The sequence below is a fragment of the Cryptomeria japonica genome, chromosome 10 (genome assembly GCF_030272615.1).
Source record: "Cryptomeria japonica chromosome 10, Sugi_1.0, whole genome shotgun sequence".
Taxonomy (NCBI): domain Eukaryota; kingdom Viridiplantae; phylum Streptophyta; class Pinopsida; order Cupressales; family Cupressaceae; genus Cryptomeria; species Cryptomeria japonica.
Window position 1 is genome coordinate 474,958,121 of NC_081414.1, and position 18,024 is coordinate 474,976,144.

General features: G+C 37.9%; 1 protein-coding gene across 9 annotated transcripts in view; it reads right to left on the reverse strand.

Annotated features, from left to right (window-relative positions):
* The window catches only part of LOC131063371 (uncharacterized), a 60,825-nt gene extending 54,969 nt beyond the window's left edge, over positions 1-5,856 (reverse strand). For all 9 annotated transcript variants that reach the window (XM_057997169.2, XM_057997159.2, XM_057997164.2 and 6 more), the window contains exon 1: positions 5,599-5,856. The gene's annotated coding sequence lies outside the window, so the exon portion shown is untranslated. The remainder of the gene's footprint in view (positions 1-5,598) is intronic.
* Between the last annotated feature and the right edge of the window lie 12,168 nt (positions 5,857-18,024).

Here is an 18,024-nt window from a genome sequence, read left to right on the forward strand (position 1 = left end):
CCAAGAATTTGGATCATTCATACCCAAAGCCATTCTGATAGTCCTAGGCTCATTAGTGTTAGCAATCAAAGCAAAAATACAATTGAAATATGACAATGAATAACCAAATTTCTCTAGTTGCCACCTAACTCTCATAGACCTCCTCAATGGTTGAGTTTGAGGTTCTTCTTCTTTAGAGCTCTCAAAGTTGCTAAAGCTCTCCACATCATCGGGCCAACAAGAGTACGTAGTTTATTCTTTAGCAAAGTAGGTGGTAACTAAACTACCTCCCTTTGTTTCTCTTCTTTCTTTGGCTGCAGTTCAACAAAGGAAGGTTTCATCTCACTAAATATTACATTTTTACTACAGAGAACCTTCTCGACCACTAGATCCCAAAGCTTGTATCCCTTCACACCATCACCATAGCCGATGAAGATACATTTGACCTCTTTGTTCTCTAGCTTAGACTTTTTCTCACTCAATAAATGTGCATACTCTTTGCAACCAAATACTCTGAGATGTCTCATCAACGGCTTTTTTCCTTACCACACCTCCATAGGTGTCTTATCAACAAGTGTTGATGTAGGAGATCTATTTACCAAATAGCAAGCAATGGCTACAATTTCAGCCCAGAACTTATGTTCAAGGCTAGCACCACTAAGCATATTCCTAACCCACTCCATCAACGTTCTATCCATCCTCTCTACAATTCCATTATGTTAAAAGGTGTATGGAGTTGTCTTAAATCTTTCAATCTCATGCTCTTTACAAAACTTGTCAAATTCTATCGAACAAAACTCACCACCGTTGTCAATGCTCAAAAACTTAATCTTTCCACTAGTTTGATTTTCAATCAAGGCTTTAAACTCCTTAAACCAACTAAAGACTTCAGATTTACTCTTAAGGAAATGCATAAATGTCCTACTATAATCATCGATGAATAAAACAAACATATAGATTTTAATAACAAAGGAACATTAACTAGACCAGACACATCAGAATGAATATATTCCAAAACCCCCGAAAGACTTGTAAGAACTAGAATAAAATTGAATATGATTTTGTTTTCCATATATGCAATGTTTGCAAAAGTCGAACAAAATCACAATCAACAAGTCCCTTTACAAGCCTTTTATTTTTCTAAGCTCTAAGACCCTTCTCACCAATATGGCCGAGTCTTTAGTGCCTTAAGATTGTCTTCTCTGTTGGAAGCTTCATCTCCAAGGAATGAGCACCCTTAACTACCCAAAATGCACAACAATCAAATGTTGATGCAATAGATTTCTTCACTACTTGATCTAATGGTGAGGATAAAAAATCTAAGGCTCTTTTCTTCTTGTCAAAAGAACTATTGCATTGAAAAGTGCATGCATCCAACTTGTACAAAGTGTCAATTTGAACACCCTTAGCCAACACCATAGCTCCTCTCATCATATTACATCCTCCACTCAACAACTTGCACACCCTCATCACTCAACTTACTAAAAGAAGGTTTCAAGCCAAACTTGAGATATGGAGCACACCATCAATCCCCTTCACTCTACCATCAAGGAATCTAATCTTGACTCTTTCACTACCAACAATCGTCAAATGAGAATCATCACCCAAATACACCTTTCCACCGTAACATTCTTCAAACTTTGTGAACCAATCCCTATGTGAGGTCATGTGAAAAGATGCACCTAAGTCTATTAGCCACACATCTTCAAATGCATGTGTTGTCAAGGCTACAACAAATGCATCACCATCATCTTGAGAGGATTTATTTGAATCATAATCTAAGGCATTCTTTTAACTTTTTTTTCTTTTTCTCCTCACATTCTTTGCAAAAATGATCTTTTGCCAGTTCCAACACTTTGCCTTGGACTTTCTAGGAGACTTGGATCTCCCTAGGGACTTGGAATTTGACTTCTTCTTGCCTTGCTCTATAGCCCTGTTGTGAACAGCAAAGGCCTCCTTAGCCATCTTAGAGAATTTTCTCCACATCTCTTCCAAAAACAACAATGCAACCACATCATCCATCTTAAATGTATTGATGGTACTCCAAACAGCCATCACAAGGTGATCCCACGAGTCTAGCACAGAACATAATAAAGTCATACAACAATCCTCATCCTTTTATAAAAAATCCCAATGAAACAAAGATCAATACAAAAGACCCCTCGACCCGACAACGTAGTCAATGTTGGTCAGGCTCTAATACCAACTAAATGGAAGTCGAGTGCATGAAAGAAGCTTCCTACACAAACCCATTCAAAGGAGATGGTGCAAAATTTTCTAAAACCCTTAAATTGTTACAAATCCAAATGCACATTCAATTAACATAAACAAAATTTCAACACAAAATTACACATAACACAGCAAATATGTGGAAAAAAACTTTTGAGAGTAAAACCCCACACTCCAAAACACAACCCAATGTATAATTAGTAAATAAAACAATCACAAAGCTATGATCTTGCAAGAATCTTCACACTTCTACACGATTTTGGAGTAATTTTGGCAACACAATGATACTTGTATATACAACATGATACAACTCCAAAATACAAGTGTACAATACATAAGAATTTACAATGCATAAATTAGATGCTTCCAATATGGTACACCCAAGATCACCACATGTCATTTCCCTTCATTGCATGCATGTAAGATTGAATATGAACATGCAAAGCGTCCACTTAACATGCAAGGCACATGCATGCAAGCAAACTCAAGCATTGCATGGATGTGCCCACATGCACAACTCCACATGTCTTAGCAATTTCCAAAATTGACTCCTTTGAAATAGAATCTACCACTACTAACTGACAATATGACACGAGTTTACTAACAAAAAAGACTAATCAACTTATACAAAGTGGGACGCCTACCTTCTATAAAATAGGAACCATGCCACCCATGGCACTTCACATGTTAAAAGAGAACTCAAAGTGCCACTCCCACAAATGATATCATTGAATGCAAAGACAATTTCATTGCATAGGCAAATTACCAACAAAGAATTAAATAATCAATCTAGGAAAACAAAGGTTGAAACCCCTTATTTCTAACATGTTAAATGTTTAGATAACTAAATTAGAGATGTGTTGTAGAGGTGAAAATAGATGTAATTGTAACATACAATTAGCAATGAAGTACAAACACAAGAATCAACACGATCAAATTCCACAAACACCAATGAGAGAAAACCAAATGAAAAAAGCAATTTCTCAGCTCCCTTAGTTTCTTTATTGCAAGCATGAATAGAACAACTATAACATCACTCTTTTTTCAGATCAATCCTTCCATTCTATAATCAATTCCACATTTCTTCCATACAACACTCACATCTACACGCTCTTGTTCACCTTTGACAACTTGTTCTCCTCTTCGAATCCCAAGGAGTGTCCTTTCGTGCATGGAAGGATGCTCAAATGTTTTTGAGGTGAAGAGGCACAATTTTTCTATTGTCACTCTACTTGTATAATTCTTGCGGCAAATCCATCACTCCATGCAAACCAACAATGGTGTTTTCAACTTCAAGGGTTGAAACCACCACCTAAATTACATGGCAATTTCCTTATCGACAATTTGTTGATTACTAAAACGAGAACTTTAAAAACCATTGCCTATGTTACCCAATAATTTCATAATCAATGTCGACTATAACAAATAGTTTCATCAACATTTAAGAAAAACTCTTATTTGAGCCCCATTGTTGACTAATACCAACTCGACTAGTGATGAGATTTTGTTTTTGTAATCCTTTTGGATCAAGCTTGAGTCTAAATATGATAAAGTTTAAGAACTATAGATTAATAGAATATGAAACTCTAAATTGCTCTTAATATTTTTTTTAAGACCAAAAATGGCGCTTTTAGAAATGAACTATTTTGCTTTATAATGGAAAACCAAAAAGTAATACAATGAAAAAAGGAATTTTCTTGAGGAGCTTAGATGCCAAGCCAAGATAAGAAAATATCTGAGTGTCATTCCATAGATTTGTTCACTAAGATCATTTTTAGAATATCATATTTTACCATACACATAATAGCTCATTTATAGTTTAATTTCCACTTAAGGTATAGTTGTGTTAGGAAAAGTACCCACAAATCCCTTATCAATTAAATCAAATATTCATAATCATTAAGCATTGCAAACATCTTCACGTTAACCCTTTGAGGAGATTTAACATATTAATCAAATCTACAAAAATTTCAGCAACATTCTAACATGTAAACAACGCTTATAAAAGAAAAAATGAGAGAGAGAGAGAGAGAGAGAGAGAGAGAGGAAATCGGCCACAAGAAAGAAAATGACATAACTATGCCCTACAAAAACCCTTTTATGAAAAAACAAGCCTCCAAAGCATTGAGCCAATGTGGCATCCACCGACAATAAATCTTTTACAATACAATATCAAGTTATTGCCTCCATGGAGATTGTAATAGACTCATGGGAGTCCCAAAAAACCACCACAAGCCAATGCCATGGACCCAAACAAAGTCCCAAAATATCATGATAAATCCACTTGATCAAAAGTGGGTCAAGATTCCTAATCCACTCGATCAAAAGTGGGTCAAGATTCCTAATCCACTTGTAACCTCCCTCTTTTATCAGGTGCTTATGTATAATAATTAATCTTATGACATATTTTTGTCATAGATGTTCTTACACACCTTTCATGACAAAATAATCTTTTACAAAATATATTTGTACACATAAATGCCAAAATAAAAATATATCACACATGGCTAAATGGCCCTCGCATAAAATGGAATGTCCCATTTCATTAGGACACATAAAATGAAGAATAATTATAATAATCAAAACATTACGGCTCAAAAGATGTATAACACACCTAATCCCAACAAGTTGGCGATTTTAAATAAACTTCATTAACCAATTAAATTACAACTAAATACAAAGGACTCTAAATAGTAAGTTAAAATATCTGCAAATATAGTTGCAAATTTTGTCAGATGTAGTAAAAACTTTGAATTGTAAGGTTTTATATCTGTTTTTCTATTTACAGATCTGAACTCAATCGTAAAAAAAATTTAATAAATCGATAGAATGGGTGCAGACCACTAGTCTGCTATTTACCGAGTAAAAAGAAAAAGAAAGCGAAAGAGCCCAGTCTCACATTTTATGAATCAAAAATGAATAAAAAAATGCAATTAAACTAAATGGTGGAATTGAACCCGGTAAAAACAAACGAAGATATCTGCATGCATGTATAGATGCTTTTTGATAAAATCATTGCAACTTCTTACTTAACCAAAGGATTATGAAAAAAAGACGAGCAACTCGGGCTTTGCTGGTTTGTGGGGGCTCAAAATATAGCCCTCTATATTTCTTTTTTATAACAGTCATCCAAACCCACATTTCCTGATTATGAAAACATAGTGACTGGAGCGCCCCTACTCTACTCCATTTATTTTCTTGATGAATCAAGTTCAACTACAAAAAGAAACGGGTGTGCGTTTTTGCCAAAGCACCATCGTCGTGTTCACTCTAACAAAATACATATATAAACCCTAGAAAAATGGTGATCTTACTCTGGAACCTGATATTACAAGGCATGGCACTTGTTTTGTTGGGAATTGAAGTTGAGAAGAGAGGAGCGGAAGTTACCTGGGTTTATCTTGTTGTAGGGCCCTCAGCCGAGGGCATCGAGTTGTTGGAGGCGCGTGTGAAAAGGCTTCCGCAGCAATGCCATTGTAATTGGGGAAAAATAATATAGACGAATTCAACGTCAAAGATGCTGGACTTCACTTTTGTCCAAGCGCCATGTGCTACCATCCTGTGATCCTTTACTCTCCTCTAAAAGCCTAAAACGACTCATATCATCATTCTATGATGGCGCTCTTGGTTCCCTTCTCATTATTATTATTACCTATTTCCTCCTCGTCATTCTTCTCTTCTTCTTCTTAACACGGCATTCATAAAATTCAAATTATTTTTCCCTTGTATCTGATTGCTTAGATTTTTCAAGGTTCTATGGAGGGGTTTATTAAAATTTCTTATTAAGATTTCTTTTAAATATTTTAAAGTTGGTGATTTCATAAATTTAATAGAGAATTTCTCATTAAAAAATGTTGTGAATAAAAAATTAAAAATAAATATTATATTTCTTTTATTTTTTTTCTAATCTAAAATACAATCTAATTGACAAGTAGAAAAAAAATTCATAAACTATCTCACTAATTGAAATGTGCACTTCTAGAAATAGGGGTTGCTATTTTTCATATCAAGATTTCAAATAATCTTGTAGCATAATTTTTTTGTTTTATGGGATCTTTGCCCATTAAATAGATCTTAAATCCCCTCATGAAACCTTACCCTTAATGTTTGAAGATATTTTAATTTGTAAAGAAATGTTTTATATGAAACTATTTAAGTTATTAAATATAAATAAATTTACATTAAATTAGAGTCGAGATTTAATTTGTAAAGAAATAAAATGTTTTATATGAATAATTTAGGATATAGAAAAAAATATAAATTAATTTAGATTAAGTTAGAGTTGGATTTAATTTGTAAAGAAAAAAAATATATGCTATGAATTGTGAATGATGTAAAAATGTGAATCAAAATAATGGAAACAATGCAATGCAAAATCCAAACTTACTGTAGACACCTAAAATTGTCATGTCTAATTAAATAAATATTTTATTTATTTAATTACTTTAGCCTAATTCATCTATTGATTAAATAAATATTTATTTATTTAATTAATTCATTTATCCTCTTCTAGCCTTATTTCTCATTTAAATAAATACCTTTATTTATTTAAATTATCTTTTTCCTAAATTAAATAAATATCTTATTTATTTAATTGATCCCACTTCTTCTATTAATTAAATAAATCTTTATTTATTTAATTAAGTCATTAACCTTTTCTACCCATGACACATGTCATTCATCTCTTAATTCATACACTACATACCCCTTTCATTATTTTATTATTTCTTTTACCTACCCTCTAATCATAGCCGACCTCCTTTTACACCTCTCAATCTTATCCCTCCATTTCATACAGTGTCTTCTATATAAGGAGATACTTCCTTCATTATCAAACCCTAATCATCTTTTATGCACTTGACTACACTACGATCCTACTTGCAACCACATTTCGTTCTTTGTTGAGCTCTTGTGCACATAAAATCTGAGAGCAAATATATCAAGCAAGATCAATGGAGATAGGAAGAATGGAGATCAAAACCCTATTGGACATGTGATGGTATAATCTTTGTGATTTCATTTGATTTACATTGTCTTAGGTAATCTTCATATGTTATGGTGGATCTTTGTTGTTGTTAGGCTAGGGTTTTGTGGTTGAATTCATTTAGCCTTTCAATATCGTTATTATTGTATCCATTTTCACCATAAACATTTTGGCACGCCTGGTGGGACTCTTGTCCCTTTTGTATTTAACATCTTTTGTTGCAGATCTTGTGTTTTTTAAGTTGCAGATCTGACGTTTTCGACAGCATTTTTTATATTCCCGCGTCTGCACACTTTTGGATCGCGTTTTTGATTTTCTAGCGCGTCTGCGACATCTGGAATCGTGTCTGTGTTATTGGCAGTATTTTATTTTGCAGGTTCCAGGAAAGCGCATTTGTGTTATTAAGTCACGTCTGCGGTGTTTTTAGCCGCGTCTGTGTCCAGAAATCGCGTCTGCATTCTGTAGCCACGTCTGTGTCTCACAAAACCACGTCTACGTCACGAAGTCGCGTCTGTGTCGAGGGTAATCGCGTCTGTGTTCACCGGTTTCAAATTTTGGGTTTATTGATTCAGTTTTGGATTTTGCATTTAGGGTTTCAGATCTGGTTTATTTGGAGCTAACATTTTTAGATCTAGCTAACGAAATTGGTGCAGCTTGTCTTGAAAGCAAAATCATTTGGTTGAAGGCCCCTATTTTCACAAAGTCTTTTGGGTTTAAAATTTACCTAACTTGTGTGCTTGTAGGAAGGGGTGATTATTTGAAACAATCCAAACTACTAACAACTCTTTGTTGCAGGTCCTTGGCAAGGGTTTTTGGATTTTTATTGTGTGCCTTGTTTTCATAGACTAGCAAACACTTCAATTGGTGCACTAAAATTGAATCATTGTCTTTTGTGTCTTGAGCAATAGGCTCTTTTTGTTTAATCTTTAGAGGGCCTATCTTCCCGTGTGGTCATTAGGACTACTAGTGAGAAGAGAACGACCCAAGTGGTAGCGAGGAAAACCCACCTCTTCCGAACCGCTATAAACAACTGTATTCATGGTGAAAACTATGGATAACGTGTGCTGATTAGTTCATACCGACACTGTGTCTCCCCATAAACCCGTTTGATCAAATTTATTTGATCAGTTGTAGGGCATAACCCCTACTGGCTGGGAGCCTTCTGTATTTACAGAGCTGAAAGTGTCGCATGTATGGCCACACAAGTGGATGCCCTTACTAGCACCTTTTTATTTTAGAAGCCCAAATCCTTCTAGTTGTTGGGGCAGGAGGTCGGACCTCTGGTAGCGACCCACACACATACGGTTCTTAGTAGAGATACAAAGTTCGCCACAGGGAGTTTTCGTGGGGACTAATGCTTGGCTGACCCGAGAAGTGAGTGCCGAGGGTGGAGCCAGTGAGGTCAAGCATCTAAGTATCCACTCTGAATAGCGTAGCCTCGGGGGTAAAACCCCATGTGGGATCAACAACTATTGTCTTGGCCAGCCATAAGAATTGTGCTTGACTTATTTTAAACATTCAAAACATTCAAGATCAAACAACAAAACGTTGTGTCTTTTGTGTCTTCAAGTGTATGCAAAACTTTTTTTATACATCAAACAACACACTTTTTATTGGAGTCATTTTGAGTCTGGACACTTGCAAACATTGGGTCTTCATCAATACTGTGTCCTCTTGTCACAAAAAAAACAGTCAAACAGTCAGATTTGGTCACAACAAAAATGACTTCACAGATTGGAAAAAATTGCACAAATTTTGCAGAAACGTGTCTGTGTTGGACATAATAGCGTCTGTGTTGTATAATCGCGTCTGTGAAGGGCAGAAACGCGTCTGTGTTCCCAGAATCAACATTGCAATTTGCACAAAATCTCAGAAACGCATCTGTGTTGAACAGAGCCACGTCTGTGTTAGGAAACCGCGTCTGTGAAGTATACAGGCGCGTCTGTGTTCAAAATTGAAAAAAATTTTACAGTCCAGCAAACAACCACAGTCAGTTTCAAAATTCTTGAGCTTCCTAGGTCATTTCTCCAAGGTTTCATTTAGCAGTCAACCTGTCCTTGGGTTTCACAAAGTCCATCATTGCTTCACATCTCACTTTACATTCACAATTGTCTAAACTTGAGTCAAAAGGTCACTTGCTTGTCCTCACTATACTTTGTCAACACACTACATACAACAACACTTTGCTAGGTGGTCCCTCATCAAGGTTTCTTACCTTTGGGTCTCATTTGGTCTTACTTAGAGTCAAGGTCAACTTACCTCATCAAGAGAAACTATCTTCTCTTTGGAAGTCACACCTACTCTACTACATACATACTTGGTCTTACATTTTGGACATTGCAAGTACACCTCAGATTCATTTACATTCCATCCAACCCTTGGTCTTCCATACTTTTTCCATTTTCATCTAGTCTCACACATCTCGGTCAATACCTAGTTCATGGTTGAAACCCGTCTTCAAAAATCTAGGAGAGAAACTAAAGAGGCTCAAGAATCCGCAAACATGAGTTCTTATGAGTATGACAATGATATCTTTTTCAATTCCGATCATACTACATTACCTGACATCGATGCCTATAGAAACATTCCAAATGTTGAGAACATGGACACTACAAACAACAATGCTACACATAATGACAATATGGACAACTTTTTCGTACATTCAGCAGATGTGGAAGAATCCATTATGAATCCCCATTTCAATCGATTGGTTGAGGAAATAATGAGGAGGGATAGACAATATCTCTTACAAATGATGGCACAAAGTGGAGCCAAGATACCTCATGATTTTGACATGTCTCAAATAATGGAACATAGACCTTTGCAACAAACTCACTCCGACATGGATCAAAGGAGGCCTAATAGTGGAGGAAATAGAGGACCACATATGGTACCTGAATCACCATCATCTTTGTTTCAAAAACCTGAGGTCCCACATACACATGGTCAAGCATATGATACTCACCTTCGCAGACCATTATGGAAGTCTTATGCAGAAAGATATGCTCAATCACATACCAATGCTAAGGATCAACCACCAAAGCAATTGGATATTCAAAGGCATGCTCAAAATTTGGACACAAGGAAACCCCGTGTCAAATTTGGGGGTAACACATTAGAACATGACATGTCTATAGAGTATGGGATACATGGACAAAATAGATATGGCGTTCCTCAACATGAATCTATACCAAATGGTCCATATACGCAGCATCATTATAGACCTCCTCCATATGAACATGTGTATGATCAATATCATCCATATATGCAACATGCTCCTCCTCCAATTGGTGCCTCAAGCATGGGGTATGGTCCAAGAAGTCGATCTCCACCTAAGAGCAATTTGGAGCAACAAATCAGGGACTTACAAAAGAAAATGGAGGACATAAATACATCAAAGCCAACATACACAATGAGAGACATATGTCCCTATCCATTTGACAAAAGCATTCCAATGCCTCCATTTCCTACACACTTTGTGATGCCTAAGTTTGATAAGTATAGAGGAAAAGGAGATCCTAAGGCACACATAAGACAGTTTTTCACAGCTTGCATTGAGGTAGCAGCAAAAGAGACATATTTGATGAGATTATTCCCACAAAGCTTAGGTGATCAAGCTATGGAATGGTTCTCCCAACTCCCACCTGGTATTAAGTCATGGGGTGATCTAGCAGAGGCATTTATTCAACATTTATCCTACAACATAGAGACTGGCATATCAGTCACTACTTTGTGCAACACTAAGCAAAGGGATGGAGAATCTTTTGCATCATTTTTACAAAGATGGAGAAATCTAGCCAGCAGATGCTCTTGTGAAATTCCACAAAAACAAATGGTAGAAATGTTCACCCAAAATGTTAACAAAGACATTGGTTATGACTTAAGGAAAGCTTGTTTGTCCACCTTCAAGGACGTCATTGAAAAAAGATTAGCAACAGAGAAGGTCCTAATTGAACAAGGAGTCATTAAGATATTCAAGGAAAACAAAGATGACTTTAAAGGAAAAGACAAGATGAGATTTTGGAACAAAAACAAGAACACAATCAATGATGGTGTTGTTGACGCCAACACAGTGCGACCCAAATTCATCTTTTCGGGATCAAGTTCTACAAACAATCAAGTGAATACTCAAACAACTTCCAAATCACGAAGGAAATACACTCCATTGGGAGAACCGTTTGAGTCAGTCTTCAAAAAGCTAGTGGCAAACAAGGTAATCACAGTTCTAGATTTTCCTCCATATGAACCAAAGGTTAAACCAAATTGGTGGAACGATGATGAGTATTGTGAATTTCATAAGAGCAAGGGTCATAAGACAGGAAATTGTCATCAACTGAAGAACATCATACAAGATCTCATTGATAGAGGTGACATTGAGATTGAGGGACACTCATCCAATCAAGAACATGAGATGTTTAAGGAACCATTCCCAAAGCATGACAAGGGAAAAGCTAAAGCCACAGATGACCAAACCAACTATACCAGAGCAACCTATAACTATGATTCAACCATCAATCACATTTTGATGGATAACTATGTCTCTACCATTATCATCAAGGACAAAACGTCTGAGAATTCTACCCGGAGACCCAGGATTGTCCTAAAAGGTGTTGGATCTTCTTCCGAACCTACCTCTGAATGTAATGTCACAACCCGCCGAGGTAAATTCACTTTGCAAGGTGCTCCAACCAAGAACACTGCTTCCTCATCAACCAAATCTGAGTACGACCTTGTAGAACAGTTAGGGAAGACACCTGCGCTTATCTCCATCCTTGAGCTCTTACGCATATCCCCCACTCATAAAGCCATTCTTGACAAAATCTTGAGAGACACTGTCGTTCCTACTGATCTGAACGTGGACTAGTTTCAAGCCATGGTGGGATACCTTTTCGTTCCACATTCACTTACATTCACAGAAGCCGATGACGCCTCCATAAGTCAGCCTCATAATGCACCACTACACATTGAAGCCTTCATACACAAACATCGAATAAAACGAGTCCTGATAGATGGAAGAGCAGGTCTAAACATTTGTACATTGAGCATTATTAAACAATTGGGATATTCTGATAAAGCTGTGAATTCTACAATCAAATCACCATCAAGGCATATGATGATGAAGAACGTTCGTCCAAGGGCACAGTCACCTTGCCTCTCAGAGTTGGGCCAGTTACAAAGGATGTGGTTTGTCAAGTCTTGGATCTAGATCTCACTTATAACATATTGCTAGGACGTCCTTGGATTCATGAAATGAGGGCAGTCCCATCCACATATCACCAATGCATTGAGTTTCCTCATAATGGAGTGGAAGTAACAGTTAATGGTGATCCTAATCCGTTCATATACTGCAATAACCTGAGATCAAAAATTGAGACCATCATTCCCAGTAATCGCGAAGCTATTCCTTCCTCGGCATACATTGATCCTGAGTCATTAAAACCTTCGACATCAAAACAAGGTGAGCTTAAAGGCAAGTTTCAAGACAAAGGCATGGGGGAATACACTTTAAATCAGACCATGTACTTACGACAAGTCATGAGTTCCCCAAAAGAATATGGAAGACCACATCCTAACAAGCAAGTAACCATCATGGTACTCAAATGGGATCCTACTACCTTTCAAAGATGGGGCGAACTGGAAGAGGAAGATCTATACAAAATGCTTTACAAAGACATTGAAGATGACACACAAAATCACATCAGTCTACCATGTGAGAAATATGGCAAAGGCTTCAAAATTCTACAAAAATTCGGGTATGACAAAAAAAGCCCTCTTGGGTTACGAAAGGAAGGCATCATTGAACCTTTACAACCTGAATTGACATTTAAAAAGGAACGCTCGAAAGGACTTGGTTTCCTAACTTCCAAGGTCCACACTCAAAAGACAGAAGAAGCCTTACAAATCAAAGCTACCAAAATTCAACAAGAGGATCGCTATTCTACAGACTCCAACGAATGGGAATGGGGTTCAGACAAGTCCTCCAGTGACTACGAGCTCACCGAGACATTCAGAGAACCAGATGAACCCACAGAAGAAGAGGAATTTTATAACAAGTTCAGAGTTGGTCAAGAAATAACCCATGAGGATTCCACGTAGTCCTTGTCTCAAGGTCCTAGGTTGAAATCACATAGGATGAGAACACCTGTCCCAGAATGCTCTACTAGTGATGATAATTTGGATTCGCTCACGATAGAGACTGATGAGGAGAGTGCCATCGATGACCTCGATAATTAGCTTGACATACCCGAATATAACTGCATCTTCACTCTTAACCCCGCTAACTTCGAAGACATTGAAGGCCTTCCCCTTGTTCACCACCAACTTATTGACTGGGATCATGAAGGACCTGCACAATTTGACACATTCCAAAATGATGAAGCTTTTATTGACTATCTTGGCCTACGAGATGATCTTCCCCCTGGGGACCACAAAGTGGGATACACCATAGAACTCAATAGCGTGGCATATTTTGGTGAGGGTGTCGGACCTTCCAGTCGCAAAAATGTGAAAATAAGAACAAACCAAGGGTCTTATGGCGAAAACCACACTGTGGCGCTGTCTGACCCCAAAAAAGTAAAAAGAAAGGACGTATCTGAGGGCGAAAACCTCTCTGAGGCACCCGAAGATGGAAGGCTCGACATTCTCCCAGCATCATATGAGGAAAAGTCATCCATGTCGGTAGAGGAGACTATCAAAACAAACATTGGTACATAAGAGGCTCCACACAACATATTCCTGGCTCAATCGTTGACAGAGTCAGAAAGGTCAAAATTCATAAGTTTCTTCAAAGAACGACAAATCAACTTTGCATGGTCATATGCTGATATGCCTGGATTGGATCCGGATTTGGTAATGCATCATTTGACAGTCAAACCGGGGGCAAAACCAGTGAAACAAAAATTAAGAAAGATGCATCCACAAGTAGCATTACTAGTCAAAGCAGAACTTGAGAAATTATTGGATGTCGGATTCATACGCCCAATTGATTATCCTGAATGGATCTCTAACTTAGTGCCTGTCAGTAAACCAGATCGCAACATCCGAATATGTACAGATTTCAGAGACATCAACAAAGCTTGTCCAAAGGATGACTTCCCATTACCAAATATTGACTTGATTGTTGATCTCACAGCAGGTCATGAAATGTTATCATTAATGGATGAATTCTCTGGTTATAATCAAATAAGGATCGCGCCCGAGGATCAACACAAAACATCATTCACTTGTCCTTGGGGAACTTTCTGCTGGAATGTTATGCCCTTCGGGCTAAAGAATGCAGGTGCTACATATCAAAGAGCCATGACTACTATCTTTCATGATCTCATGCACGTAACCGTGGAAGATTATGTCGACGACCTCTTGGGCAAATCAATAGACAGAAATACACATTTGGACATACTTTCAGTCATCTTTGATCAGTTGGAAAAATACAAAGTAAGATTAAACCCCAAGAAATGTGTATGTGTCTTTGGAGTAACCTCCGGGAAGCTTCTAGGATTCATTGTATCCAAAAGGGGAATCGAAGCTGATCCAGCAAAAGTCAAGGCCATCTTGGAGATGCAACCACCAAGAAATATCAGTCAACTCCGATCCTTACAAGGCAGACTCTAGTCCATACGAAGATTCATAGCACAACTTGCAGATAAGTGTAATCCTTTTCAGCACTTGCTACATAAAAACATCAAATTCAAATGGGATGATAATTGTCAACAGGCTTTCCAGACACTCAAAGATTATCTTCTGAATCCGCCAGTTTTGATGCCACCAGTTCCAGATCAGCCTCTGTTACTATACATATCAGCTACTCCAACGGCACTGGGGGCACTCTTAGCACAACAAATTGCTGAGGGCAAAGAAAAAGCAGTATACTATATCAGTCGCACATTGGTGGGATATGAGCTAAACTACACACCAATTGAGCGTGCATGTCTCGTCGTGGTATTTGCTTCATAGAAATTATGACATTACATGCTCACTCATAAGACTAAGCTGGTTGCAAGAATCGATCCGTTGAAATACCTTCTCAATAAAGCGACACTTACTGGGCGACTAGCCAAATGGGTAATGATCCTGAGTGAATTCGACATCGAGTATGTGGATAGAAAAACAATAAAAGGACAAGCCATCGCAGATCAATTAGCGGATGCTCCCATGATAGATGATGTTCCTCTAAGTTCAGAATTTCCAGATGAATCCATTTTAACAATGTCACACGCAAAGCCATGGCAACTGTACTTTGACGGCTCATACACACAGCATGGGGCAGGAGCTAGCATCCTCTTTATAACTCCTCAAGGGGATTCTATACCAAAATCATACCGCTTATCATTTCCTTGCACTAACAATATAGCAGAATATGAGGCATTAACAACAGGATTACGAATTGTATTTCAGTGGAAGATCCAGGAACTTTGTGTTTTTTGGGACTCTCAACTTGTCATTCGTCAAGCAACTGATGATTACCAAACAAAAGATGACAAATTAATGCCTTACAAACAAATGGTGGATGACCTGAAACAACACTTCACAAAGATAGACTTTGAGCAGATACCAAGAGAACAGAATCACGCCGCAGATGCCATGGCTACAATTGCTTCACTGATTGATCTACCTCCAAATGAGACCCGCTATGAGTTCTTGGTGGATAACCTTTTGGTTCCTTCATATGAGATCATGCCTACTGAGACGATATGTGTTGTCGGTCCCGAGTCCCAGTTATATGGTTCCATCTTCACATACCTTCGTGACAATACCCTACCTCCTGATCTATCAAATAACCAACGTCGCACTTTCATTCGCCAATCCTCTCGATATGTCATTTTAGCTGATATCCTGTACCGGCGAGGTCTAGATGGCACTCTTCTTAGATGTTTAGAAAGCGACGAAGCTCAGATTGCGTTACGTGAAGCACATGAAGGGATATGTGGTCCACATGCTAGTGGTCCTACCTTGGCCAAGAAACTCATCAGGACTGGATATTACTGGCCCAATATGGAAAAAGACTCATATCAGTTTGTCAAGAAATGTAAGCAATGTCAAATTCATGGAGACCTCATACACGCGCCAGCACAAGAACTTCAACCAATTGCATCTCCTTGGCCCTTTTGTCAATGGGGACTCGATCTCATAGGCAAGATTCACCCTCCTTCTTCCAATGGTCATAAATTCATTATCACTGCCACAAAGTATTTCACAAAATGGATTGAAGTCGTGCCTCTCACACAAGTCACTGGAAAACAGATTGCTACGTTCATCCTCAATTATATCATTTGTCGATACGGTATTCCTGTTTCCATTATCACTGATAACGGGCGCCCCTTCAAAAACCAGGATGTTCGTGAACTCTGTGACCGCTTCCATATTTCCCATCATTTCTCCACACCATATTACCCCCAAGGTAACGGTCAAGCTGAGGCGTCTAATAAAACAATCCTTAAAATCCTAAAGAAGACAGTCGACGATGCTGGCCGTAATTGGCATATCCAACTTAATCCTGCACTTTGGGCCTACCGCACAAGTGTCTGCACACCTACAGGAGCTACGCCCTATTTACTTGTCTACGGCGCTGAAGCCATCTTGCCTATTGAGGTCGAGCTACCCTCTTTACAGGTCTCTTTGCAAAACATCATCAGTGATGAAGACTATAGGGTCTCTCGTTTACAAGAACTGGAACTACTAGATGAACGACGACAAACTGCTTTTAATCATCTCAAGGCTTATCAACAACGAATGAGTCGCAGCTACAATCACAAGGTCAAGCCTCGCACATTTGAGGTAGGTGACTTAGTTCTCAGATAAAATCCCAAAAATCAGCAAGACAGAGAGAAGAAGGGAAAGTTTGAACCAAATTGGCTCGGTCCTTACATCATTACAACAGCATATGGATCTGGGGCATATCAGCTCTCAACTACAGAAGGTGAACCTTTGGAGGATCCTATCAACAACATGCACCTTCACAGGTTCTACACATAGCTCTTTGGAATATCCTAATTAAAAAATACAAAAAAATCAAAAATTTCAAAAAATACAAAAAAATCAAAAAATTTCAAAAATACAAAAAAAATTAAAAAACAAAAAAATCGTTACTTGGTGAAAACCTGGCAAACAGGCGCCTTGTGACACAAAAAACATTGAAAAATAGAAAAAAGTAAAGAGAAATAATTTCATCCAACGGTGAAAACCACTTCGGTGGCGCCCTGGGCAAGTACCATGGTGAAAACTGGGTCACTAGCGCCATGTGTAGAGACATTGCTCCTCCCTCCTTCAGGATTCACTTTCATCCTTTCACTTTGCACACACTCACAACCTATTCGTTCATAATAAACTTACCCATTTCCATCATGACTTGTTATTGATCTACCCAAGAGTGGTTAGCCATTCATAATAAACCTCCCTTTTTTCTCCCTTTCCATCCATAATAAATCAGCTCCTATCTGTGGCTAAGGCAAATCCTACATCTAGTGATGGGCGTGGAACTGAGAACATCACATGTTTCGAGGAGTGCAGTTTCTTCCAGCTTCCTTCAGTCTATCCGTGCACAATCCGCAATAAAGCAACATTTGCATCACAGATCCACAATAAAGCAACATTTGCATCACAGATCCGCAATAAAGTTTCGTCTTCTCCGCAATAAAGTATCAGTTTCATGGATTTAGTCAGTTTCAGATGAGACACAGCAACAACAATGAGCTTCAACAAATCAAATCTTTCAACAGACTCAGACAACATATGGTTCAGTGCTATCTATCCATTTGGTGGAAGCAAACATTGTGCCCACAATCAAATAAGACTTATGCAAGTGAAAAGAGACACTAAACTTGAGGGCTATAGTG